The 27,651-nt window shown below is 37.7% G+C and overlaps 1 long non-coding RNA gene, 1 other non-coding gene and 1 pseudogene across 3 annotated transcripts in view; 2 read left to right on the plus strand and 1 right to left on the minus strand.

The window, feature by feature from the left end:
- Positions 1-4,119: 4,119 nt before the first annotated feature.
- LOC134482071 (poly(rC)-binding protein 2-like) lies at positions 4,120-4,872 on the minus strand (annotated as a pseudogene).
- A 1,942-nt stretch (positions 4,873-6,814) lies between these two features.
- LOC108352972 (uncharacterized) overlaps positions 6,815-27,651 on the plus strand; it is a 36,786-nt gene continuing 15,949 nt past the window's right edge. Inside the window, exons 1-2 of one of the 2 annotated variants that reach the window (XR_010058031.1) lie at positions 6,815-10,335; positions 26,054-26,202. This is a non-coding gene — a long non-coding RNA (uncharacterized LOC108352972). The remainder of the gene's footprint in view (positions 10,336-26,053; positions 26,203-27,651) is intronic. The other variant, XR_010058032.1, reaches the window with a different exon arrangement.
- Positions 11,447-11,553, plus strand: LOC120097305 (U6 spliceosomal RNA). Its single transcript, XR_005494515.1, has one exon. It is a non-coding gene; the product is annotated as a U6 spliceosomal RNA (small nuclear RNA).

Consider the following 27,651-nt stretch of genomic DNA (forward strand, 5'->3'; position numbering starts at 1 on the left):
TATCCTCTTTCTGCACATATTTGTAAGAAGTTGTTACTATTATCCTTTTGACGTCAGCCATTATTTTGATATATGTGATATTACATTGTAATTTTGACTGGTATTTCCCTGAGCATGAAACAAAGTGAGCATTTATCTTAATATTGACCTAGATACTCTTTTTCATTAAAACATTTATTTACTTTACATCTTGATTACAGCTTTCCATCTCTCCTCTCCTCCTAGGCCCTTCCTTTCACCTCTCTCCTCCCATCTAACCTCCCTTTCACTTCAGAGAAAGAGATGCCCCCTGTGGATATCAACCTGCCTGCCTTGGACTGTCAAGGTGGCATATTTCTTACTGAGGATATTCAAGGCAGCTCAGCTAGAGGAAAGGGCTCCAAAGACAGGCAACAGAGTCAGGGACAGCTACTTCTGCTGTTAGGACTTCCATATGAACACCAAGCTGTACATCTGTTATATAAGTGTAGAGAACCTAGAGCCATAAAATTAATGCTCTCTGATTGACAGCTCCATTTCTGTGAGTCCCTATGGGCCCTGTTAGTTGTTTCTGTAGGCTTTCTTATGGTGTCCTTTGTTGGGAGCGATTCCTTTGAAACCCTCCATTATTGATGTTATTATTATGGTTAGAATTAAGTATGACTGGGTTCATGGAAAATCCCCAGCCAGCTGCAGAAGACTAATACAAATCTGGTGGTCAGGATGAAAAATGATATGATAAAGCTCTGACCTTGCTGAGAAATAGATCTGACGTCAAGATGCCCAATGTGATGACCTGTAACCTTTCTGAAAAACCAACATCCTGTTGACATCAGCTGACCACACAAATACTGTGTCCTAGGCCTGCATAAATGTTTCCCACTTCCCCCTCTCTCTGTTACCCCTGTTATGGTATAAATTCAGCCGTGGGAAAAAAATAAAATTGTCACCTTGATCAGACTCTTGTCTTGGCGTCCTTCTTCGCGTCTCTTGTCCCCCATTCTCTTCCAGGTAACCTCAGCACCCTTGTTGACAGTCCTTGACCTCTCTGGCTCCTTCAATCTCTCTTACTTCTTTTCCACAACATTCTACCAGCTCGGCCTAATGTTTGGCTGTGATGTGGGTCTGTGCTTCTATTTCCATAAGCTGTAGGACATGGCTGCTCTGACAAGGTATCACATCCAAAGACCTACTACCAGGTTTCTGAGGAACTGCCAATTTGGTTTCCCAAGTGGTTGTCCAATTTTCACTCCCACCAGCAATGGAGGAATGTTTCTACTCCAAGTTGTTGCTCACATGTACTGTAACTTGAGGTTTTTGATCATAGTCATTCTGAGAAGTCTGAGCTAGAATTTCAGGTCATTTTCATTTCCATTTTCCTGATGACTAAGGATGTCCAACATTCCTTTAAATGCTTCCCAGCCATTAGAAATTCTTTTATTTAGAATTCTCTGTTTAGACTTGTACACACACACACCCTTTTTAAATTGGGTTTTTGGTTTGTTGATGTCTAATTTCTTGAGTCTTTATATATTTTTGGTATCAGTCCTCTGTCAACTATAGGGTTGGTACAAATCTGCTATCATTCTGTAGACTGTAATTTTGTCTGTTCACAGTTTTTTTGCTTACCGAAGTTTCTTAGCTTCATTAGCTCCTGTTTATTAATCGATGGTCTTAGTGCCTTTGCTATTGGTGTTCTGTTCAGGAACTTGCCCCTCATACCAAGGTATTCAAGACTATTGCCCACTTTTTCTTCTATCAGGTTTAATGAACCTGGATTTGTCTTGGAGTCCTCGAGCCCCTTAGACTTGAGTTTTGTGTAGGGTGACAGATATGGATCTATTTGGCAATCTTTAACCTGCAGACATCCAGTTAGACCAGCAACATTTGTTGAAAACGATTTCTTTTTTCCTTTGTATGGTTTTCACTTCTTTGTCAAAAATTAAGTGTCTGTAGGTATATGTTTTTACTTCCTAGATCTTCAATTCAATTCCAATGATCAACTTGTCTTTTTATGATAATACTATGTTGTTTATTGTACTTTTGCTTTGTAGGACAGCTTGAAATCAGGATGGTGATAGCTGCAGAAGTTCTTTTATTTTGTGGGATTTTTAAAGCTATCTTGGGATGTTCTTTTCTCCATATGAAATTGAGTATTATTCTTTCAAGGTTGTGTGAGAATTTTGATGGGAATTTATTGAATCTCTGGATTGATTTTGGTAGGATAGTTATTTTTACTGTGCTAATTCTACTGATCCATGAGAATGGGAGTTCCTTCCATACTCTCATATCTTCTGTTTCTTTCTTCAAATACATGAAATTCATGTCATACAGGCCTTTCACATGCTTGATTAGAGTCACACCAAGATATTTTATATTACTTATGACTATTGCAAGTCTGTTCTTTCTCTAATGTCAGTGTCAGCCCATTTGTATGCCAGAGGGATAATGCTGTGTTTAAGCTTATTTTGCATCCAGCCAGGTTGCTGAAGGTGTTTATTAGCTGTAGTTCTCTAGTAGAATGTTTTAGGTCACTTATATATAGTATCATATCATCTGCGAATTGTGATACTTTTGACATTTTCTCTTCCCATTTGATTCCCAGTGATCCTGTTTAGTCGTCTTACTGCTCTACCTAAAGCTTCAAGTATTGCAGTGCATAAATGTGGATTAGGCACATTAGGCACATTTCTTGTCCCTTATATAAGTAGAATTGCTTGTTTTTCCTCCAATTAATTTGGTGTTTGCTGTTTATTTGATATGCATCTCTCTGACTGTATTCAGCTGTGTGCTTATATATCTCCAAGATGTTTATCATGAAGGAGTACTAGATTTTGTCAAAGGCCTTTTCAGAATCTTAATAAGCTGTTCATACTTTTCCCCAGTTTGTTTATATGGTGCATTATATTGATAGATTTTCCTATGTTGAACCATCTCTGAATGACACCTACTTGGTTGTGACAGATGGTGTTTTTGATGTCTTCTTGGATTCCTCCTGGGTGTATTTGATTCTTTTTTTGTTCTAGAGTGTTTGTGAGTACTATAAAGTTGCTAGTATTAGAACTCTCCAATTTCTTTATGAAGGCCCTTGCTACTATGAACTTTCCTCCTACCATGGTTTTCCTTGTGTCCCATAAATTTGGGCATGTTACGAGTTTTGAGAGGAGGACATGACAAACTCCATTTGTCTCCATTTAAGGACCAGGCCTGGTGCTCCATGTATCCCTCACTCCCTTCCTGGCATACCACACCCTGAGCCAGATCCTGAACTTTCCAGCTCAGGGGCTAGGCAGCCCTCCCCCAGAGGCTCTTCCTGATATAATTTACACATTTTGGTCTCCCCCACCCACGCTCTTTGAGTGCTCACTCTTTCTTTCTCTTCCCTCTCTCTTCTCTCTCCCTTCCCATGGAGAATTCCATGGCCTCCATCTTTGGGGCCAATGAACTTGCCCACCGTAGATCAGCTTCCCAGCAAATCTGCACTTAACACAATCTAGCCTAGCTTGAAATGTCTTTTCACCAATGGTGAAATAACTTTTAAAAAGGGGTTAACTTAATTTTCTTGTGTCTATTGAGGCTTTCTGTGTGACAGAGTATGAGGTCAGTTTTGGAGAAGGATCCATGAGTTGCTGAGAAGTAGATTCTTCTTGTTTTTTTTTTTTTGTTTTTTTTTTTTTGTTTTGTGTGTGTGTGTGTGTGTTTTGGAGGTTTTTGTTGTTTGTTTGTCTCTTTTTCTATTCACAAAGAAAAGACTCCAGTCCATCTTTTAATGTTTTTTGAAAACTTCCCGACATTACAGAACTAAATGTCCTGATAATCCCCTCTTACATTTGCATGTGCAACAAAAATTTATGAGCCAAGGGAAAAACAAAACAAAAACAAAACAAAAAGAGGGGGAGAAGCTTATAAAACTAAATATGGATATCTCAGTGTAACTGCTGAACAGAGAAAGGAATTAAAACACTTTCATTAAAAAAAATCATGAGTGGATGATAAAGTGTGTAGAAGCTAAAAATTTACCAACTAAGACCTGGAATCACTGACTGTTCAGAAACTACACAGTTGGACCATGGGTGGTGCTGAAGAGCAGAAAAGGATTGTGGATGAATCTGCTCTGTTCTAACTGCTCCCAACGCCACCTGTCTCCTAGGAAAGCCTGACGTTGATTAGATACTGAGCCAGACTAATGCTGGCAGCGGATCCAGTGATGGTAACCTGACGATCAGTGGATCCTTCCACTGGGTTTGCAATTTTCATCTGCTCCCCAGAAATCTGACGGACCTTATTGATTTTGGTGCCCTGACACCCAATTATGCAGATAATCAAATCATTTGGAATGGTGAGTTCGTGAGAAGTAGTTTGAGCAGACGCATCTAAACCTGCCCAACAGCTTTTCACCTCTGGAGAGCTGGATTCAATGCCACTGAATCCGGGTCATGGTCAAAGGAGACTGTTGCATTGACAAATGGTGAAGTTTGGACCACCTGCAAAGATGGCTGGAGAGCTAGAGGACTTGGGCTGGTAAGGGATGGTCCCACCCTTCAGGGGGAATCCAACATGACCACGCAGATCTGTTTGACACACTCAATGATGGATTGCAGAATGCCAGCAATGGTGATTGTCCCATTAGTTGAGTTGGAGAGCGTATTCCCTGCTACCTAGACCTGAGCCCCTGTACTCTCTCTTATTTCCTTGACCTTGTGATCACCTTTTCCAATTAGAGAGGCACACTGACTAGCAGGAACTATCAGCCTTAAGGTGATGGGGGTCTAGTGGCAGCTGTGCTGTTGGTCATAGACTGCTTACGTTCTCTTCCAGTTTGTCAATAATCATAGCAAAGGCTTTGAAGATAGTATTAGTCGGTCCAACCAAAGTGACACAGCCCTTATACATTTAATAAGCCTTAGTTAAGCAGCACAATAGCTGGGCAGTTTCCTTCACGCTGTTAGAATCTAATATCCTAACGAGAACCCTGAGCTATCTTTACTCACTATGCTTCCTTTTGGCTACTCTTAGCTGCATTGGGCAGCCCTCAGAGCTATGCTCTCCTCTCTTTTTTCCCATGGCTGATATCCTTTCTTCCTCGTGTGTGTTCTTCCTTTGTTCTATGGCTTCATATTCTTCTTTTTTTTCTCCTTCCCTCCTTCTCTGGACCATGGAACAAAGGAAGAATGTTCAGGAAAGGAGAAAGGAAAGGTCACCAGGCTTCCCAATTGGAGTTAAGAGCAGCCTGGATGGAACATAATAAACAGTAATTACTCGGGATTATTGATAGGAAAGTAGATCCCACCAGCATGGAGGGTAGACAGCAATGTAGGATATATTGTAAATATAAATGCCATGAGTGTGTTCTTCTAGGAACCCAACAACAAAAGATGGAGTAGAAATCCTGCATCAGAATTTTTGATATTTTTTAATACATTGCCATGCATTTGGGGTCTAGATATTTCAAATTGAGATGTCATCTTTGTGAATTTTTTTTCTTTAACACATATGAAGAATCCTTCCCTATCTCTTTTGGTTAATTTTGGTTGAAAGACTATTTTATTAGATATTAGAATGGCTACTCCACCTTGGTTCTTGGGTTCATTTTCTTGGAAATTCTTTACCTGGCCATTTAATCTGTGATAGTCTATCTTTATGTTAAAGTGTTTTTCTTATATGCAGCAGAATAATGGATCCTATTTTCATATCCAATCTGTAATCCTGTGTCTTGAGTGGGAAGTTTAATCCATTGACATTGAGAGATACTAAATGAAATATTGATGTAGTAGGATGTGTGTGTGTGTGTGTGTGTGTGTGTGTGTGTGTGTGTGTATGTGTGTGTGTGTGTGTGTGTTTTCCATCTCTCAATTTTGTGGTATGAAATTATTTATTTCTTGTATTCTTGGGTTGGACATTTCCTCCTAGTATCTTCTATATGTCATATATATTTTTTAGAGGATGATGTTGGCTAAGCCAGCATTATATGAAAACCAATCAAAAATAGGTAGGAAAACAAATAGAAGAATCTTTCTCAGGACCATAGGTATAAAATCTCAAAAAACAAACAACAATCGAACAAACACCTGCATACAAACAGAATTCAAGAAACACATCAAAATGTTTATTCTCCATGATGAGCCTGACTTGATTCCAGAAAGATCACAATTCAACACAAAAAATGACAATAAAATTAATTTATCAAATAAATAGTTCTAATGACAGATCTCAAGAGGTAGAAGATGAAATGACTACCTTCTTGATAAAAATGACTATCCCTCTTTGATAAAAATGACTACCCCTTCCTGATAAAAATGACTACCCCTTCTTGGTAAAAATGACTTCATGTTTATTGTTCTGATGTCATTCTTATGTGCTCCAACAAGTGGTTCTGTACCTTGTGCCTTCTCTCCTCTCCTTTCTCTTCCCTTTTCCTCTCCTGAACATTCTTCCTTTATTCCATGGTCCAGAGAAGGAGGAGAGGAGGAAAACGAAGAATAAGAAGCCATAGAACAAAGGAAGAACACACAGGTTTTGTTTGTTTTATCCTATTCTGCATTGTTACTTTCTGTTTTATCATATTATACAATGTTTATATTGTATTATTTTTATAATCCCTTAGAAGCCTGTTGGTTTTCCAATGAGAGACAGAAAGAAGGTGGATCTATTTGGGAGGGGATGTTAGAAGGAATGGAGTAGAGGGAGGAATTCATAATCAGGATATATAATATATAAAAAAGGAATCCACTTCAACAAAAGGAGAAAAGTATACACAACTGTGAATTAGATTTTTTTAAATTGTAAACTGATTTGTTATACTTAGTTATGCCAACAAAGGAAAATTTTAATTTCATGAAAAGTAAAATTAAAAAAAATTAAATTATATTCAGAAAAGTCTTATCATTCAATCCAAAGGAGTGCTCTATGAAACTGCATTTTAATGACTCATTTTTGTTGCATTACCTGAAAACTATCTTTGACTTAAAAGGGAGCAACTCAACTGTTTAGTTCATAACCAAGCATGTGAATGTTTAAAGATTCAAAAAATAACTTATGTATTAATCATAAATGAAGATGGATTTGCAGTTTCATTACACGCTTGAAATATGCTGATAATTCAACTCAGAAAACTTTACTTTTAGATTGTATTTTACCCATGCGATTCAAACAAATGGTCTTCTTCCATTTAATAAAACTATTTGCATATTCTGAACATCCACACTAGGCAAACGGGAAACCCTTCTTTGGATTCTATAGCTATTGAACTGTGAGGCACAAACAAACTCATTATCACACTGGAGTTTGCTTCGGAAAACTATTAAAATGTAGTGGAGTGTGGAGGGTGAGTAGGTGAAAAGTCTTTACTGACCAAATGTAGTGGGGAATACTTTGTTTTAAAGAAAAGAATATAAATGATAGGTTACCATTTCCATTCAGTGTACTCATATCACACAAACATTTGTGGTCCTGCAAACTACACAGACTTAGATGGTTTCTTACTTATAAAGTCAGCCCAGAGGCACTGCCTCATTCTAAGCTAGTAGAGTTTCTCCTAACACCTTTCAATTTTCAGAACTGGCTTTGTGCTTAATTTTCTTGGGGCTTTTTGCAAACAAATAAAAAGATTTATTACTAAGTTTACTCTGCCTGACAATAAAAACTGTGACTGAATAAAGTGATGTTGTTTTCTTGATATAAAAGTCTGTTACTCTAATTAGAATAGCTGTTTTACTGAAACAGAAACAGAGGATGGACTCAGTAAACCAACTCTACCCTCGCCGATCCCAAGTTAGGTAATTTCTTCAAAATGTTGTTTTTTAATGCATTTTTTATTTATTTAGATTTCAATTGTTATCCTCTTTCCCAGTTTCCTGTCTATAACACCCTTATCCCATTCCCATTCCCCTTCTTCTATGAGGGTGCTCCCCACCAATCACCCACCCCTCCCCCCTCCGCCCTGACATTCCCCTACACTGCTGGTCCAGCCTTGGCAGGACCAAGGGCTTCTCCTCCCATTGGTGTCCAACAAGGTCATTCTCTGCTACATATGCAGCCATGGGCCTGTCCTTGTGTACTCTGGGTAGTGGTTTAGGACCCAGGAGCTCTGGTTGGTTGGTATTGTTGTTCTTATGGGGTTGCAAGCCCCTTTCAGCTCCTTCAATCCTTTCTCTAACTCCTCCGATGGGGACCCCATTTTCAGTTCAATGGTTTGCTGCTAGTATTCACCTCTGCATTTGTCATGCTCTGGCACAGCCTCTCAGGAGACATCTATATCAGGCTCCCGTCAGCATGCACTTCTTGGCATCAGCAATATTGTCTGGGTTCGTATATGGTTTGTATATGTGTATAGGCTGGATTCCCAGTTAAGCCATTATTTTATAATGATCTTCTCACCTTGTACTGAATCTAAGTTGTAACAAAAAGCCGTATGTGCTCATGGCTATTGACTTTGCTAAAGATAATTGTGCTAACAGGAAACGTTCCAATAGCATATTCCTACAGAACTTAAATTCTGCACAGTAAAATTGAGATAATGTCGGAAGATTTGCATGCAATCTAGGAAAATCTAAACACTGAAGAAATTAAACCATTCCCAATGTAAATGAATAAAATGCACAAAATTTAAAATATATTTTAATGGACTCACAATAAAGAACATTGAAGACAATAGACAAAATTGATAAATACAGAAATTCTGAAATCGAGAAGAAACTGCTATAAACTGTAATAGCCTTCATAATACATTTTTCACACATTAAGTCCATTTAATCTGCTTTGAGTCTTGTTTTTCTCCAGAGATTTTGAATAATGGATTCCAGGCTTAGGTATGTAGCTACTGTTACTTTAAATAGAAATATGATCACATGGTGTGGTGCCTCCATGAATGCCCTTTGCTTACTTTGGTTAGATAGGCTCTGAAGAGGAGGAGTTATGACTATACAAGACAGGATCTCATTTAAATCATTCTGCCTAAAAGCTGGACGTAAATAATGTTCTCTGACATATATGAGGAAAAATGCAAAAGAATACATCTAAAATCAGCCAAAAGTGCAGGTAGCAATTTCTATAACTTAACCAGTTTCTCTAAAATGTTCCATAGCATACCTATGGCAACTCACTGAAAAGTTAATGCTCATTAATATATCATAGAGTTCAGTGCTCTAGGCACAGTGTTTCTGTAATCAGGTCATTCACTGGGCTATGTGCAGAAGTGGTTAAATCTATCATCAAGTATGAGCTAATACATTTAAGCATTCGGAATATTTCTCATTTTCTATCTAGAAAGATATGTAAATACCAAGAAATAGATTCAGTTTCCATGTAGGCAGGAAATGGAAAAGGAAATCATCTTGTAAAAACACAGTTCACCCAGGATGCCTTCTGTACCTCTTCCTCAGTACCTCTCCCTAGATAACTAGGCCTCTTGCTTTCGGACAATCCTAGAATACACAACAGTGTATGTTACTACCTTGTGTACTGTGTTCCCTCAGCCCATCAGCTGGTCCTCTGAGATACTGTGCCTAATCCTCCAGAAATAAAGCAAACACGCACGCAAATAGCAGGAGTTAGAATACATGCTCCATAAGGAAACAAAAGTAAAAAAGCTTTCTTTTTCAGGCTCAAGAAAATATTTTAAATGGAGCAATTAAAAATTATATGCATGGATTGACTTTAAAGCAAGTACGTATGGGGAAATGTGCTCCGAAGTTTTACCTTGGATTAATTTGCTATTTTTATATACATGCTGGTTCACTGTGCATTTGAACTTATCTGTCTAGGTCCACTACTCAGTGTTTTTTTTTTTTTTTTCTTTTTTTTTTTTCGAAGCTGGGGACCGAACCCAGGGTCTTGCGCTTCCTAGGTAAGCGCTCTACCACTGCACTACTCAGTGTTTAATCAGAATCTTTTTCTGCTCTTGACTTTTCAGAGCTACTTGCACATTTTACGTAGCTAACACTCGCCAGATGCAAAGTTTACAAGTATTTTGCCCCATGATTTAAGTTTTCTCTTCACGTGTTGATTGATTGATTGACTGGCTGAGATTGACTGATTGACTGATTGATTGATTGATTGATTGATTGATTGATTGATTGATTTGCATCCAAACGCTGCTCTGCCTCCCAGTATACCCTCACAGAGTCCTTTCCTCCTTGCCCCTTCCTTTCTTCTCTGAGAAGATAGGGCCGGCTTGGGTACCCTCCATCCTGGTGCATCAAGTTTCTGCAGTTTAGGGACTTCCTGTCCTACTGAAACCAGACAAGGCTGCTGTGGAGACCCAGATGCCGATCGTTATATATAGGCCAACGGCTTCAGTCCAGAACGCAAACATTCTTTGGTTGGTGACTCAGTCTGTGAGAGCTCCCATGGGTCTAGGTTAGTGGACTCTGTTGGTATTTGCTGTGGTTTCTAACCCCTTCCATGCCTTCAATCCTTTCCCCTGCTCTTCCCAAGGGTGCCTGTTTGGCTGTGGGGATCTGCATCTATTTCCATCAGCTGCTACACAGAGTTTCTCAGAGGACAGTTATGCTAGGCCCTTCCTATAAGCATAAGGGAGTGACATTAATAGTGTTAGGGATTGGTGCTTGCCCCTGGGAGGAGTCTCAAGTTGGGCTTGTTCTTGGCCGTTTTTTCAGTCTCTGCTCCATGTTTGTCCCTCAATTTCTTGCAGACAGGACACATCTTGGGTCAAAAGTTTTTTTGGGTAGGTTAGTGTCCTTATCCCCTCACTGGAGGTCCTGCCTGGCTACAGGAGGTGGCCACTTCAGGTTTCATATCCCAACTGTTATCTCAACATCTGCATTGGCTCCTGGGAGCCTCCTGGGACTTCCTAGAGATTCCCCCATCTCCTTAACTCCAGCAGCTGCAGATTTCCATTAATTCTCCTGGCTCTCTGGGCCTCTCTCTATGTCTCTCCCCACTCCTCACTGTCCCCATTATCCTTCCCCTCCCCTCTCCCACTTAGGTTTCTCCCTCCATCTGCCTCCCATGATTATTTTGTTTCCCTTTCCTAGTGAAATTCAAGCATCCTCTCTTGGACCCTCCTTCTTGTTTAACCTCTTTGAGTCTGTGGAGTGTAGCATGGGTATTCAGAACTTTATGGCTAATAGTCCACTGTTAAAATGTTTTAATTTACTGTGTCCCATTTGAGTATTTTTCACATTTTCATATAGATCAGCTTGCCTCATCATCCTGAAACATTTTCTCTATCTTCCATTTCATTAGGTTCATTGTTATAGATCTTACAGTTGGTAATCTATTTTGAGCTGGTTTTCAGAGATGGTAGAAAGCAAGAATCCATTTTCCTTATTTTGCATAGACTACTATGATGTAAATGCTCATTCTTCTATTTTATACTGGTTTTATTATTGTTTGCTTGACAGAGAGCCTCACTATGTGGCTCTTGCTAGCTTGAAAATCCCTATGGAGATACTTTCTGATTTTAGTATTTTTAGAACCGTGTTTTTATTAATAAATTAATAAATTTGCGCTTGTTTAGGCAGCACATATACTAATATTGGAACAATACAGAGAAGATTAGCATAACCCCTGTGCAAGGATGACACACAAATTCATTAAGCTTTCCATATTTTCTTCTATCAGACTTTCAGAGAAGACCTAATAAAAATACTCTTCAAACCATTCCACAAAATATACAGAAGGAGCATTACCCAATTTGTTCCTTGAAGCCACATTTAAGCTTATACCTAAACCACAAAAAGACCCTACAAAAATTCAGAGAACTTCAGATGGATTTACCTCATGAATATCGATGCAAAAATTCTCAGTAATGTTCTTTCAAATCTAATTCAAGGACACATCAAAATGATTGTTCAACATTCAAGTAGGCCTCATCCCAGGGATACAAGGTTGGTTCAATATATGGAAATCAATCAAAGTAATCCAATATTTAAACAAACTCAAGAACAATAAAAAAATCACATGATCATCTCATTAGATGCTGAGAAAGCATTTGACAAAATTCAACACCCCTTCATGATAAAAGTATTGGAAAGATTAAGAATTCAAGACCCATACCTAAACATAGTAAAGGCAATATGCAGCAAACCAGTAGCTAGTATCAAACTATATGGAGAGAAACTCAAAACATTCTCATTAAAATGAAGGACTAGACAAAGCTGCTGACTCTCTCCCTACGTATTAAATGTAGTATTTGAAGTCTTAGGCAGAGCAATCAGACAACAATAAGAGGTCAAAGGGATACAAATTGGAAGTGAAGAAGTGAAAATATCACACCATTTGCAGATGATATGGTGGTATAAATAAGTGACCTCAAAAGTTCCACTAGAAAACTCCTAAACCTGATAAACAACTTCAGCAAAGTGGCTGGATACAAATTCAACGAAAACAATTTAGTAACCTTCCTGATAAACAAGCCGAGAAGGAAATTATGGAAACAACACTGTTCACAATAGTCACAAAAAATGTAAAATACCTTGGTATGACTCTAACCAAGCAAGTGAAAGATTTGTATGAAAAGAACTTCAAGTCTCTGAAGAAAGAAATTGAAGAAGATCTCAGAAAATGGAAAGACCTCCTATGCTCATGGATTGGCAGGAATAATATAGTATAACTGGCAATATTTCCAAAAACAATCCACAGATTCAATGCAATCCCCATCAAAATTAAACTTAATCATTCATAGATTTAGAAAAAGCAATTTGCAAATTCATTTAGACTAACAAAAAACCCAGGATAGCAAAAACTGTTCTCAATGATAAAAGAACTTCCCGGGAATCACCATCCCTCACCTCAAGGTATTATAAAACAATCATGAAAAAACTGTATGGTATTGTTACAGAGACCGGCAGGTAGATCAACTGAATAGGATTGAAGACCCAGAAATGAACCCACACACGTATGGTCACTTGATCTTTGACAAAGGAGCTAAAACCATCCAATAGAAAAATGATAGCATTTTCAGCAAATGGTGCTGGTTCAACTGGAGGTCAACAAGTAGAAGAATGCAAATGGATCCATTCTTATCACCCTGTACAAAGCTCAAGTCCAAATGGATCTAAAAGGGAGAGCATCTTCATAGAAGAAGGGGGAGGAAATATGGGAAAGGGGGGAAAGGGGATAACATTTGAAATGTAAATACATGTAATATCCAATAAAAATAAATAAAAAACTAAATAAAATCACAAATGTTTTAGATATATAAAAATTAGTAAATAAATTAATGCTTTAAGAGATAAGGTTTTCCTGTGTAGCCCTTGATGTCCAGGCTGACCTAGAACTCAGAGATCTGTTTGCCTCATCCTTCCAATTACTGGGATGAAAATTGTGAACCAGTACCACCTGGTCAATACATTTTTTTAATAAACTCTATTATTTGGTTTTACTCTAGTCCCTGGGCCTCCTAGTCTCAGGTTCTAGATCACCTAATCAATGTCAGGCACAAGTTTTATCTTTTAGAGTAGGCCTTAAGTTAGACCAGTTATTGGTCGGTTATTTCCACAAGCTTTGTAACACCAATAAACAAATCTTGAAGGCAAGGCAGTATTGTGGAGCACTCATAATACCATGTCAGCATTAAGAGTACTTTCTCATGCCGAAAAATGCCAGGGCATAGGTGTGAAGATTCTATGACAACACTACTTTGACTTCACCATGTTCAATCACTTGTATAGGTGTTCCCTTCAGCAATGGGGTCTTGATGTGAGTTTGTGAAAAGAAACCTATATTCTGGGCCACAGACTCTGCTGGTTCACATGAGACTTCTTTGGCCAACAACTTCATTAGAATAAACCCAATCCCAGTAATGGAAGCTATATTTGGTGACAACAGATTGCCTTTGGGACTCCATCTTCCTCATTGTTTGGAGATTTCAATTAGATCGCCTTCATATATGTATATATTTTAGGGAGCTCCTACTTGATTAGGAGTCCATACTACCCCTCAAATGCCCCTTCACTTCTCATCTCTTCCCATGTGCATTCCTTCATTCCCTTCTTCCCTTTTCTGCCCCACTTGATTGTGGTGTTACACTCCCCTATCCATCCATAACCATTTTTACTTTATTTTTCTTAATGTGCCCTAAATCCCTTACTCTGTCCCTATGATCTGAGGTTCTGTGGATTGTATCTTGGTTGCCATTGACAACTAATATCCATATATAAGCAAATACATAGCATATTTCTTTTTCTCTGTGAAGCCAAATATCGGATTATTATTGTTTCTGTTTTTTTTTGTTTTGTTTTGTTTTGTTTTTTCTAGTTCTATCCATCTCCCCACAAATTTCATAATTTCATTTTTATGGAGCATTTTCTTTATTCAGTTTTCTGTTGATATATATCCAAGTTGTTTTAGATTTCTGACTATTATTAAAAAAAGCATCAAAAACATGGTGAACTGTGGTAGGATGTAGCATCTTTTGGCTATATGTCCGAGAGTGGTGTCCTGGCTAGTTTTATGTTAAACTATACCTTTGGTACAGGTAAAGTTATCTGAAAGGAATGAACCTCAATTTACAAAACACCTACATAAGATACAGCTGCGGGGCAATTTCCTATTTAGCGATTGACACAGGATGGCTCAGCCCACAGTGGGCTGTGTTACTTTTGGGTTGGTTCTATAATAAAGCAGGCTGAGTAAGTGATGAATAGCAAGCCAGTAAGCAGCACCCTTCCGTGGCTTCTGCATCAGCTCCTGTTTCCAGGTTCCTACTCTGAGTTCCTGCACTGAATTCCTTCAATGATGAACAGTGCTATAGAAGGAAAAACCAAATAAACCTTTCCCTCTGCAAGTTTCTCTGTTCATGGTGTTTTAATAAAGCAATGTAACTATGAAAAGTGGATCTTGGGGTAGATCAATTCTCATATTCTTGAATAACACTGATTTCCATGTTGGCTGTATGAGTTTGCACTCCCAACAGCAGTGGACGAGTGTCCTTCTTACTCCTCGCCTTTGCTTGCACAAGGTTTTACTAGTTGTATTAATAGTAGCCATTCTAAGATGTAATCTCAAAGTAATTTTGATTTGCCTCTTTTGGTGGCTTATGATGTATATGATGGTTTGTATATGCTTGGCCCAGGGAGTGGCACTACTAGAAGGTGTGGCCCTATTGTAGTAGCTATGTCCTTTTTGGAGTAGGTGTGTCACTCTGGGTGTGGATTTTAAGACCCTCTTCCTAGCCACCTGGATGCCAGTATTCTGCTAGTAATCTTCAGATGAAGATGTAGAACTCTCAGCTCCGCCTGGACCATACCTGCCTAGATGCTGCAGCGTTCCCACCTAGATGATAATGAATTGAACCTCTGAACCTGTAAGACAGATCCAATTTAATGTTCTTTTTATAAGAGATGCATTGGTCATGGTGTCTGTTCATAACAGTAAAACCCTAAGACAATATGTTTCCTTACAAGAAGACATCATACTAGTATCTGATCTTTCAAAACACAGGATGTTGTCTTCTCTTTTATACTTTCTGAATTTTTCATCAGCTTTTATAATTTTCAATGTATGGAACTTCAACTAATTTTATTCCTAGATAGTTGCAAATATTTTGTAATAGCTAGGTTAATTTTTCATAATTATTGTAAAAAATTCTGCTTCATTTTTATTTCTGCTAGTTTGCTAGCGGATATAAAGTATTGTTCCTTGTGTGTGTGTGGAGGGGTGTGTGTGGCTGAGATGACTCAGTGTCCTGCACCTATTCAATATACGTGTTGCTTCTAATAGTAGTTGGCTTTAATCTTTAACCTGTTTCTGTTTAGGAAGGTATCATCTACAAAAATCATCTACATATGGCTGATAAAAAACAAAACAACTGGGGTTGGGGATTTAGCTCAGTGGTAGAGCACTTGCCTAGCAAATGCAAGGCCCTGGGTTCAGTCCCCAGCTCCGAAAAAAAAAAAAAAGAAAAGAAAAAAATGAAAAAACAAAACAACTTTGTCAAAGAAGAAGGAGAATAAACAAATGCTGACTTTATCACATACGAATGATAACTAAAATAAAGAAATATCAAATTAAAATTTTAATTAACTGGACCTTGTAATGTAGATGAATTATCCTGGCATCTTTGGAAGTTAAACAAGTTTAGTGTATGACTAAGACATATCTGTATATGTGTATGTGTGTGTGTGTGTGTGTGTGTATGTGTGTGTGTGTGTGTTTTAAAAACCTGTAAAATGTCCCCTCTTCTTGGATTTATCCACTCAATCATTAACTTCTGAAAACTACTATATAATGTTCCAGATAATACTGTGCTAGAATTATGCTTGTAAGCCAGAGGACTGCTGAATAAAAAAAATTAGAGAAAAACCCAAGGGCTATTATACCTCTGTGCCCAGGTAGCTACAGTTGGCCTGTGGGAACACAGATCCGGCATAAAGACTTCCTGTAACTTGGGAACATTGCTTCCGTATGACTCAGCTTGGGATTTGTTTTGTTTTGTTTCTGACAGCACCCAGGCAATCTTCTAGTTCTCTCCTCTGCTGTGGGGAATCTAAGAAGAAATTGTTCCCCTGTGGTAGGAGACAGCTGCGACAGGCACAGTTTTATCACAAGTGTGCAAGAGACATATTTTCCATTAACGTTACAGATGGGATGAGTTTGCGGAACAGATAAAAGAGAACAAACGCTATGAAACCGTGGATAAATAAATCGAGATTACTATAAACCCAAACATTAAAAAATCAAGGAGTTTTTTAACTGAAGATAAATTAGGAAAAATGAGTAAAAAAATTAGCAAGTAAAATTATACTTTCTATAAGTACTTTTATATGTGTATGAAAACAAAAAGGCCTTAAAATCTAAAATGGGAGACAAAAGAGGAAAGTAAGCATGAGAGCAAAAGACCTGTGAAATCTGCCTAAATCATAGCTCCAAGATCCCAAGAGAACCTTCCTAAGTAGATCCCAAATCCAATTTGTGAGGCGACTGAAATGAGACCTGACTAGAAATTTCAGGATGGGAACCTCTGTTGTATATGTGTGTGGCTGTGCACTGTGGCTGTAGATCCCCTCTTTCACATTGCATACTGTCTTACGATCTGTCTTACTGTAATGGTTCCCACATCTGATTCCATCCACTTGAGTTTAATGCAAATAAAACAGGTTTGCAGGGAGCAAAAGTTGGACAACGTTTAAAATTAAAGTCCAAGTCAAACTCTTAAGCAAAACAGGCTCTTAGAGAGCTGTGGAAAGAAGAATAATGCTTCCTAAAAATAGAGGTACCGGACTTCTGGGACCCAGAGAACGATGATGCATAAAAAGTATAACTAACATGAAAGAATGAGACCCCGACATAAATTAAATATTATGCATGATGTGGATGGACCTTCTGAGAGAAAATGAAGAGAGAGGAGAGGATGCAAGCGTATGGAATAAAAAAAAAAAACATGAAGGAAGGACTCGGAAATGTGAGAGACGCTCAAACTGATGTGGCTGCCTCTGAAGATAGAGGAGAGGGCCATCTTCCAAGCGGTGTGGGCAGCTCCTGGAAGCTGAAATCCAGTGTGGGTTGCCATCTTACCAAGAGACAGAGACATCAGGCCTCCTGCGGCAAGTTCTGCGTACGGCTAGCAACTTAGACAACTTCAGAAATAGACGCTCTTCTTCAAATCCAGAAAGAAACTGTCTTGACAGGCTGATAAAACCAGGGTTGGGCTTCTGAAAGGCATGACTATAAAAAAGAAAAGCAGTAAATGTGTTATTCTGAAGTGTTAAATTTACAGTCATATGCTATGGTGGCAAGGAAGCCCATGGTTTTCAAATCATTAATCTGTCATAATTATGTGGCTGGATATTATGAACTCATTTTGTGAGCCATATCGCCAAGGGATTTGTTCAGGAGTTTTATTTTCATGACAGTACATAGGGCAGTTGATTACATTCCCATTGTTCAGATAAGAATGTAAAATCTAGGAATAAAGAAGTTTTGCAAAGGCAGCACAGCCTTGTAACTATTAGGTAAAATATGACAGACTTGGTTTTAGGCCTCTACAGACTGTATTTATGTTTGTGTATATATGCTCTTGGTAATGCCTACTGATACCTTACACCTCCAAGATGCTTTGAAGCAATAATTAGATGCTTTATGGAAATGAATCAAGTACTTTACTGTCAATTGAATGAGAAAAATATTTTAATAAATATGCGAACAATACAAATTACCACATGAAATTCCTTTAAATACATTTGCTTCAAGTTGTTGGTGAATATATTTACGAAGTTTATGATTAAATATTCTTCGATACATTTTAAGACTTAGCTTAAAATCAATTTTAATTAATCATAAATAAAATACGGTCATCTAATTATGTGTGAAATATTATCCCTACCCCGAAGTTATTAAGCTCTAAATAAAACTATTTCTGGCTAATTTTTTAAAGGGATACCCCAAAACATTAATAGTTTACACAGCCTGTATTTAATGTAAAGAATATGTTTATGTGTGCTTTTGCATGTAAGTGTGTAATGCACATGGAATCTTGAATATGACCTGGCTTGTCAATCCTATTCCAGAGGTACCCACTTCAGTTTGAGATAGGTCTGGTTTTGGCGATCACCTGGGCTAGGCTGGCCAATCAATCCTGAGAATGCTTTTTTTTTTTTGGTCAACATGCCCAACACTGGGATCATAAAAGCTTGACACCTTGCCTGGCATTTCTTACACTGGTATTTGATATCAGGCATAAGTCCTCATGCTAACGTGGCAAGCAGTGTTTGAACATTACTCTCAGGTCAGCTTTCATGTATACATCAAAGCAGATGTCATTCATGTTTCCATTATCTATGTTGTCCTGAGGATACGTGTAATATTACAGCCACTACTTTTTTTTTTTAAATCCTTTTCTTTAGAACGACCTCGCACTGAAATTTATATGTGCAGCCATCCCTCTTTTCTTGCAGTGAGGTAAGAGAGCAGGAGTTTTCCTGTTGCCCATGTTCACATGAAACTCTACTATGTACGCCAGGCTGGTCTTAAACCCAGGATGCTCCTGATTCTGCCTTCCAAGTATTGGGTTACAGGAATATAACCAACCCCTTTGAGAAACCTCAGGAAACCCTTTTCAGAAATCATGTATTTTACAAATATCCTATGTTCCTATTTTAAAATGCACCTGACATTTAGTATATGATAATTATAGTGGAGTATATGCAGTGACTTGTAATAATAGTTCCAGAAAAGGAACCACGAACTGAACAAAGAAACAATCTCTGTTTTAGGTGTCAGACAGATGATATTTGCTGGGTTACGCAATGTTGACTTTTCATTGTCAGCTCTGAATGTACTTTTTCATGAATGAAAATGAATGAAAAATTTTCATGTAGCTAGACTAGGAGTATGTCTCTGGGGATTACCTCGATTACATGACTTGATATTGGAAGTTCAAGCCTGAAGCTGAATTGTACCATTCCCTGGGTGGGACTTGGACTGTATAGAGAGTAAAATCCAGGCATGATCCATTCTTTCTCTGCCCTTGACCATGGCTCTAAGATGCTGCTTTACTTACCTGCCTTGACTTTCTTGCAGTGATGTACTGAAACCTGGTGTTGTAAACCAAATAAACCTTCCTCTCTTAATGATATTCCTTTGAGGTAGTTTATCAAAGCAACAAGAAAGAAAATTAAGACAGAAATCGTACGTAGTGGTAGTAAGGTAATATTTATATTACCTTAAACTTTAACATACGGCTTTTGAGAAACTGAAGCAAATACGTTCTATGAATGGGGAAGTATTTGATATGCTGGACTACAAAAGATATAAGGCTGGAAGCAGAGTTTATTAACCCATTATAATGTAAGCTTGGAAGACAGTAACGCTTAGAGAAATGCAGACATTGGAGGACCAGCCTACGAGGTTTTAAATAAATCAAAATTATTAGGGATTTGAATGCGAGCTATTCTACCGATGTGCTGTCCCAGAATCTGGATACATTATATCTGTGTCCTAAAGACTTGAAGAGGATTAAGCTATACATTGATGGACTGATTTGTTTTAATGAAAAAAAATTGTAGGCAGGAAAGTATAGTGGTTTGTGCTATAGAAAAAGTTGTAACTAATAAAGAGGCCAGTTGCCCTGCAGAGAAACGTCCTGTACTTATCAAGTGGGATGCTGAAAGGTCTTGTGGGGAAAACTCACCCAACAGAAGTTCCATGTTTCCAGGATCTGAATTCATCTAAGTCTAAGATGAAAGGATTCTCTCCTTCTTGAAGGATGATAGGCCCTATAGGGAAAGAGTTCCTTCAGGGACATCAATAAAAGATGCTACACATGTGATCCAAGTAAGCCAGGCTGTGCCTTGAAGCAGAAATTGAAGTTTTAAATGTTGTGCCTCTGAAGGCACCAGGAGTTCATGTGCTCTACGTATACATGCTGGCAAAAATCCAACATTCATTAAAACATTGAATGCTGAATGAATGGGTTTGCCCTGGGCTTTTAGAACCTCAAAGTCTTCTTTCACTGACATACATTCTCCATCAAGGCCACAGTTGCTCCAACCTGGTCTGCCTCTGCAGTCTTCAATCAGAGGTTTAAATAGCCCCTATAAAGGGGATGCCTAAGACCTATTAGAAAACACAGATATTTAGATTGGGATTCATAACAGTAGCAAAATTAGTAGTTTTTAAGTAGTAACAAAAATAATTTTATTTGGTTGTCACTACAACGTGAAGAACTACCATTAGGATGGTTGAGAATTATTGTCTTAATCCTTCCTAAACAGTATTTGCAGTCTATTCATGCAAATACATGAGGCTATGAGGGCCATTCTCATTCAAATCACAATATTCACGCCGAAGAAACACTTTAAAAGACAAACTAGGGTAGGTAGATTTCTAAGGAATTTTTAAGAGTACTTTTTGCTATATCATAAGAGGATTGAAGAAAGAGCTGCAGAACGCAGGGACTAGCAATAGATGTCTTTAAGTTTTTGGACATTTCTAGATGGCAAAAAGATTCTAAATTTAAAATATTACTGCAGAAATCTTGGCAGACAAGAAAAACTGAGGCTTTGTTATATAACCTTGGCTAGAATATCAGACAGAACCAGAGCAAAAGGATCTGATAGCAGAAAGAGGCTTCTCGACATTTTTGTGGGCCTGGCAAAGCCTTCCCATCGACTCTACTTCAAAGGTATAAGTACATTAACTGTCCCTCAGTCATTCTTGTAGAGGAGGTGAACAAGGAGAAGAAATTCCCTCAGAAAGCCTTACACGTTTCATCTGACCAATAAATAGAGTAAAACTAATCGAACCAACATAACCCATGTTTTCAAGAACATTGTTTCATATCAATTATTGCAACTTCATCTGAAGATGAACTCAAACATCTTAGACCCCCAAATACTAACGACAAGAAAACTAATAATTATGTAATGGGTAATTACTGTTTGCCTGAAGGAAGGAGGTAACCGTAATTGCCAGAGCCTAGAGTATTACCTTTGAAGAGGTGGGTAATGAGTCTCAGGACTTGCAGAATAGTCACGGAACTCTATTAGAATACAGCTATGGTGGTTTGAATAGAAATGCCCCCCAGAGTCTTATGGGATGGAATGGTTGGCTATAGGAAATAGCACTACTAGGAGGTGTGGACTTACTGAAGTAGATGTGTCTTTGTTGAAGGAAGTATGTCTCTATGGAAGGCAGGTTTTAAGGTCTTATATGCCCAGTGTAGCTCAGGGTCACCTTCTGCTGCCTGTGGATCGAGATGAACTCTCAGCTCCTCTGCCCACATGCTGTCATGTTTCCTTCCATGACAATAATTGAAAACCTACCCAAGACAAAGCCTGATTAGATTTCATAAATTACTTGAATTTGTCTATCATTTACTCTCTGTCTTGGTTGTTCTTAGTTGACAACTTGACTTTATCTGGAAAGAAGTAAAACGCAAATGGCTAGGAACACCTGTCAGAAATCATTTGAAATGGGAAGACCAACTTCCCATCTGGATCTCTGAGATGGGAAGACACACCTCTAATTCAAACCTTCTGAGGTGGGGGAGATGGACAATTCATCAGGCCACACCTACATAGAACAAGGAAGAAGTAAACTTGCTTCCTTGGCCTATTTGCTCTTTTAGAGAATCTATTCCTTCACTGGTAACAAAGCTTACTTTTTTCAAGATTCTGCTCTATCCTGGATCAGTTTAGATAATTAGCTGCATGGACTAAACAACTACTGGATCCTTAGACCTTCCACTGTTAGACAGCCATTGTTGGGAAATGGACCACAACTTGTAAGCCATTTTCTGCATCTCTCTCTCTCTCTCTCTCTCTCTCTCTCTCTCTCTCTCTCTCTCTCTCTCTCTCTCTCTCTGTGTGTGTGTGTGTGTGTGTCTGTGTTTGTGTGTGTATGTATATGTGTTTATGTATGTATGTATTTCTTGCGTATTACCTCAATTCACTTTTTTCTTGTGTCATTTTTGTTCATCTAGCAGAAAACATCGATATAGGAACCTTAGGGGTAATACGGCACTTTTCCAACGAATGAAACATTAGATTCAATGCAAGCAACCTAACTAATATATACATATATTCGTGTGTCTTTGTTTCTTAAATTCTTTTACTCTATTACCTGAGTAATATACATTCACTCTTAGATTTCTTCTCTTGCATCAGTGATCTTGAATATGTATCACTGTGTATGATCTATTGCATTTTGAATAAAGAATTTCCGTACCTCATAGTTGTAATTAAATAATTAGAAGCACATGCTTCATCCACACTTCATTTAGACAGATAAAGAAAATCTAGGCCTTAACCTACGATAATAACATTATGGAACTCTTTGGGACATTGATGGAGGGAGACGAAATGAATCTAGGATGCCTATGGATTATGAGGCTCAAGATAAGCAGGCAGTGCTGTGGCAGAATTTCAGGCAAAGGTAAATTATGTCATAATAGCCAAAAAGTGAGTACTTTGGTGTTACACAGCAATTATAAACTATTATTAAATTGATGCATGCTTTTACTGGGATGGTACATTTCCTAAACATACACTTGAATGCAATTATCTCACAATGGCCACCAAAGGAGTCCTAACCATGTTGTCATAACTATTGAAGGTCAACTGCTCGACCAGTCAGCCTGGAACTGCATCGCTTACATTAGTTAGGTTGGTTGCATTGAAACAGAGGATTCTTTTGTCTGGAAAAGTGCCATATAACCTTGAAGCTTTCTGTACTTACGGTTTCTGCTGAATGAACCAAAGTGTCACAAGGAAACAATGAATTGAGCCAATAGGCAAGAAACTTATAAATAAGCATTCATACTGTTTATGAAGAATAATAGACTAAATTAGTACGCTTCTCATTAGTGGCCAATGACGATCCATGGATGATATTTTCTTAAGAGCTCTTCATTCTTAATTTTAATATTACAAGTTTATAGCATATCTATTGTTCATGTCAGTTAAATTCAATTTTATCATGGCTCCTCATCAAACTGTATCTCTGTTACTTGAAGCCAAAGTATCCCTGCTAATGAAATTCGCACAGAACTATAAAGTTTTCTACTGATGAAATGGACTAAAAGCCAGCGATAGACAATTTAATATCCTTAAAATGTTTTGCCTTCATCTTGGCATATATTTAAACTTTCTGCAGTGGATATTAATTTCTCATTATTTTTCTTTTATGCCTATTTTTCTAGTTTTTTTGAGAAATATTCTTATGTTACTAGACTGTCTTATGGCTATTTTTTTCATATTTTTAAAAATATTCTATTATCATAGTGTAATGGTTACTTTCAAACTTATCACATCATCAACCACTAAAGAATAACTGATTTCTTTCTTGTCCTTTATTCATCAGGTCTCATATTTTGCCTTCCGTGGTCATTTCCCTTTTTGTCCTAACGTATCCTCAGATCTTTCTTATATCTTACATCAATTCCTTTAAGCTACCTGTTTCCATTTCGTTGCCCAAATACTTCCATGAATTTCTATTTAATTTCCCATTATTTCCTTTTACACTTTTCTCTACATATTTACTAGGATCCAGTCAGGTAACTAAAATCAATCAGTATTTGTGAGGGAAGAAAAAAAGGATTCAAGTGACATCACCTAGAGTATTATGTGTGTTACTAAAGAAAAGCAGGAGTCTGGCAGAACAAGGAAGACAAAGGGAAGCCAGTGGAAATGTCAAATCTGAAGATGGGATAAACCTTCTTAGATTCCTAAAAGCCAAAAGTAAGAACCCTGAGGAGGGAATGGCCATTTTGAAGAGTGTCCCCATATAAGGACATAACAGCCAGCTCCACAAACCAGCGAGAGTATATGTTGGAAAAAAGTGGTACTTGAAATGCTGCCACAAGAAGAGGAATGCTGTATGCAAGAACTGGCTGCCCAGCAGGGATTTTTACAGAGCTCACAAGCAGAGGTGACCCATCTAACAGGCAGACAGGAAGAAGCAAGCTGCATTTCCCCCTGCTAGATACCTACCCTCTTCCTTGATTGCAAACCCTAGTACGGTGTTCAAAATCCAGCTCCATCTACACAGAGCAAATAGAGAAGAGGTGTGCATCCCTGCTAAGAGAAAAGAGAATTGATCTTAGGAAGGTGATTTCTCTTAGTAACATTGGTGCTTATGCTTCCTAAACAAACCTTTTGAATGTCATCACAGCATTATGGGAGGCCATTGACAAGCCTGTAAACAATTCTGTTATATATATTTTTCTCATATGATTATTCATCAGGAAATATCTCATAATTGTTCTTTTGATAGTAGACTCTAGGTTTTTCTAAATAAGTAGGAAGTTGCTTTCTGGACTCTTATTTATTCACCATTATCACTATTTATAATGCATAATATCTGTTTATTCTCTCATTAAATATTAACATTAATAAATCCTGATTCTGTAACTGGGGAGCTGACTTAGTGTAGCACTTTTTGCACTTTGTGTACATGCCTGAGGGACTGCATTTGATTCAATAACGCGCTACTGAAATATTGGAGGATTGAGCAAGACTTTGTGAAAATACTTTATTCTAGACTTGGAAACCATTTAGCTGCATAATACAGTGTGTAGGATTGAGCAGAGTCTCCCAAATTCGAGCATAACAGTGAGAGTGGAATAGATCAAGGAGAAGCTTCTTTGAGCAGTCAATCAAATTTTTATACATATGTAGCTCAGTTAGCATACACTCAAAACATTATAGAACACTTAATACTAGATTTTGTAAGACGTTTTATTTAATTTCATTTCCAATATTAGTGATAATAATGTGTTCTTTATAAGTTACCTCTGTTAGGGTTTTGTGGCAGAGTTCCTTGGTGGGTCAAGGTCAAGGAGAGGTCATAGCTCCTGGGGCAGAGCAGCTGAATGTAGGCTGCAGGAGAAACTTGTGTGGAGGTCTTTTAGATTGGCATCAACTTTTTGCCTTTATTTGCTATTACTAAATTCTGTCTTTATTTGCTAATGCTTGATTTTCTGTCACAGCTGGGTATTGGGGCAGAAAAATATGTGTGTCTGATCAGTTAATTTAGTTACACAATTCTTCAGGTGGCTTATAGGTTTATCATAAGAATACACATATTCAATATTTTCTGGTTTATAATTTCCACAAATTCAAAAAAAGTCTAAGTTATTTTTTCATATAAGAGAGAAATGTGAAAAATAATACTATTTTCAATATGTACTAAAGTATTTAATTGCTTCTAAAGAAAAGACAAGCCTTTGTTCTTGGCTCCTGTATAATCATCTTTAAATTTTCAGTATGCCCTAGCTGACAAATGAGTCTTTGGAAAACTTCATATAATTCAGTAGTATATTTTATTGGGAGAGGTTGAGAGTAAGTCATTACCAAGGCAATACTTTTACAGAGACTGGGAACTCAGGTTTGTTATAGAATTGAACATGCCTGTGACAGAAACAGAGACTCAGAAAAATAAAATCCAAGATTCCCTCCTCTGTACAAAGTATTCTGGGCATATTGTTGCATTTTCTTGTTGAGGGGAGAAAGAGGGAAATCAATGTTGGGTGTTTGTCAAGATAGAGAGAAGAGAAAATCTTAATGCTACACAGAAGAATTCTTATAGATTTTTATGTTATATAGCTCTACTCATGACTGATTTTTAAGCTGTATATTTTTACACCAATCGACTGTAACCTTGAATGTTACAGTTTCCACAGTTCTAAGCTCATCTAGAAATGAAGAACATGAGGCAGATTTAGCTGTTCTCCAGTCTGCAATGGTGACAGACGTGTCTTCAGCTTGAGACCTGTTCTCCATCACAACTTCCACAATGGAAAAAGTGCTTCAAATAATTTAGGTAATGAAGAAGGCATTTAATCTAATGTGACCATATTTTAGGAAGACAACATCTTAGCATTCACAATGAGGTGTTTATATAAACCAGATTCTTTGCATTATAATGTCAGGTTTTGCATATTATTTATGCCCATTGATTATAGAAAAACACTGAAATACACAGAAAAAAACTATTCCTATTGTTAAGAATTCCAAAATGCAGTCAGATGATTGTTAATCAGAGGGGAAGGAGGTAAATGTGAGTCAGACCACAGGAATCCAGAGTGTGTGAAGCTTAGGCCTCCCTCTTCCACAGTGAACTCCACAGGTTCTCAGAGAATAACTCAAACTTTTTCCCCTTCTGTGATAATAAAATTGAAGGTCTGGCTGAGTGTCTCACTGTGTAATGAATCAGAAATGTCTTTCCTTGGTGATATTTTTATTTTAACACTTTCACTTCTGTTATTTAGACTTTCCCAATGTCATAATGTAGAAAGATACTAAGAAGAAAACAATGATTTTTACACTCTATAAATTATTGGTTGTGCACATAACAGATGAAATGACTAAAAGCACCCAAGAGTAGATCATTTGCTGATCAAGTAGAAGGACTCCCTGTACAGAAAGAACGTCATTCTCCATGTAGGAAGCTCACTTGCATGGAATTCAAATACTCAAAGAAAATTTCACCAGGTCTTGCATGCATCCATTTCAGACTCTCCGCTCCTGTAGTATTGTTTCTTAAAATTGAAACTGGTATTAACAATCCTTTCAATGGAACACATGATATTTCAATTTGATTCTGACAGTTTATGGATTGTTCTGAGATTTTATAATTCAAAGACCCATAATGATCAGTATAGTGTATCAAATAGAGACTAATTCGATGATGGAATATACAACAAATGCTGGGTTTTAGTCTTGTAGATGGAAATGGCTCTCAAAATGTCATGTTCAACTTATTACCAAAATTATGTCTTGAGAGTCACTGCAGCACATTGTAGTTGACCTCCCAAAACGTCCTTCTCAACACTGCGCCATTTTCATTGGTTAGTTGTATATGTGTTATGGGGGTCAAGCAATTCCAACAAGTTCTCAATGAGTAGGACGCCTTCATATGCCCTCCTCAACAGAAATGTGCAGGGACTGATTCTGAATATTAGATTTCAGTCCTGTGTTCAGGTTCTAAATCTATCATGCTTTATCTAGTTCACTCTCTGGAAGCTGAAATGCACTTTTAATTATTAATTAATGATTATCTGTAGAAAATAAAACTTACTGACAGCATTCCTGAATTTCTAATAACAGGTTTTTTTAATTTTCTTTCACTTTGTATTGACAAAAGTTTTCATTCAATATATTTGACCCCGTGTTTCTCCTTTCCCAGAACATCCCAGATCCTCTGTCCACACAACTTTACATTATTTTATTTATCACACTCTTCTTAGATCCAAAATCAAAACAGAGTAAA

The sequence above is a fragment of the Rattus norvegicus genome, chromosome 15 (assembly GCF_036323735.1).
Source record: "Rattus norvegicus strain BN/NHsdMcwi chromosome 15, GRCr8, whole genome shotgun sequence".
Taxonomy (NCBI): Eukaryota; Metazoa; Chordata; class Mammalia; order Rodentia; family Muridae; genus Rattus; species Rattus norvegicus.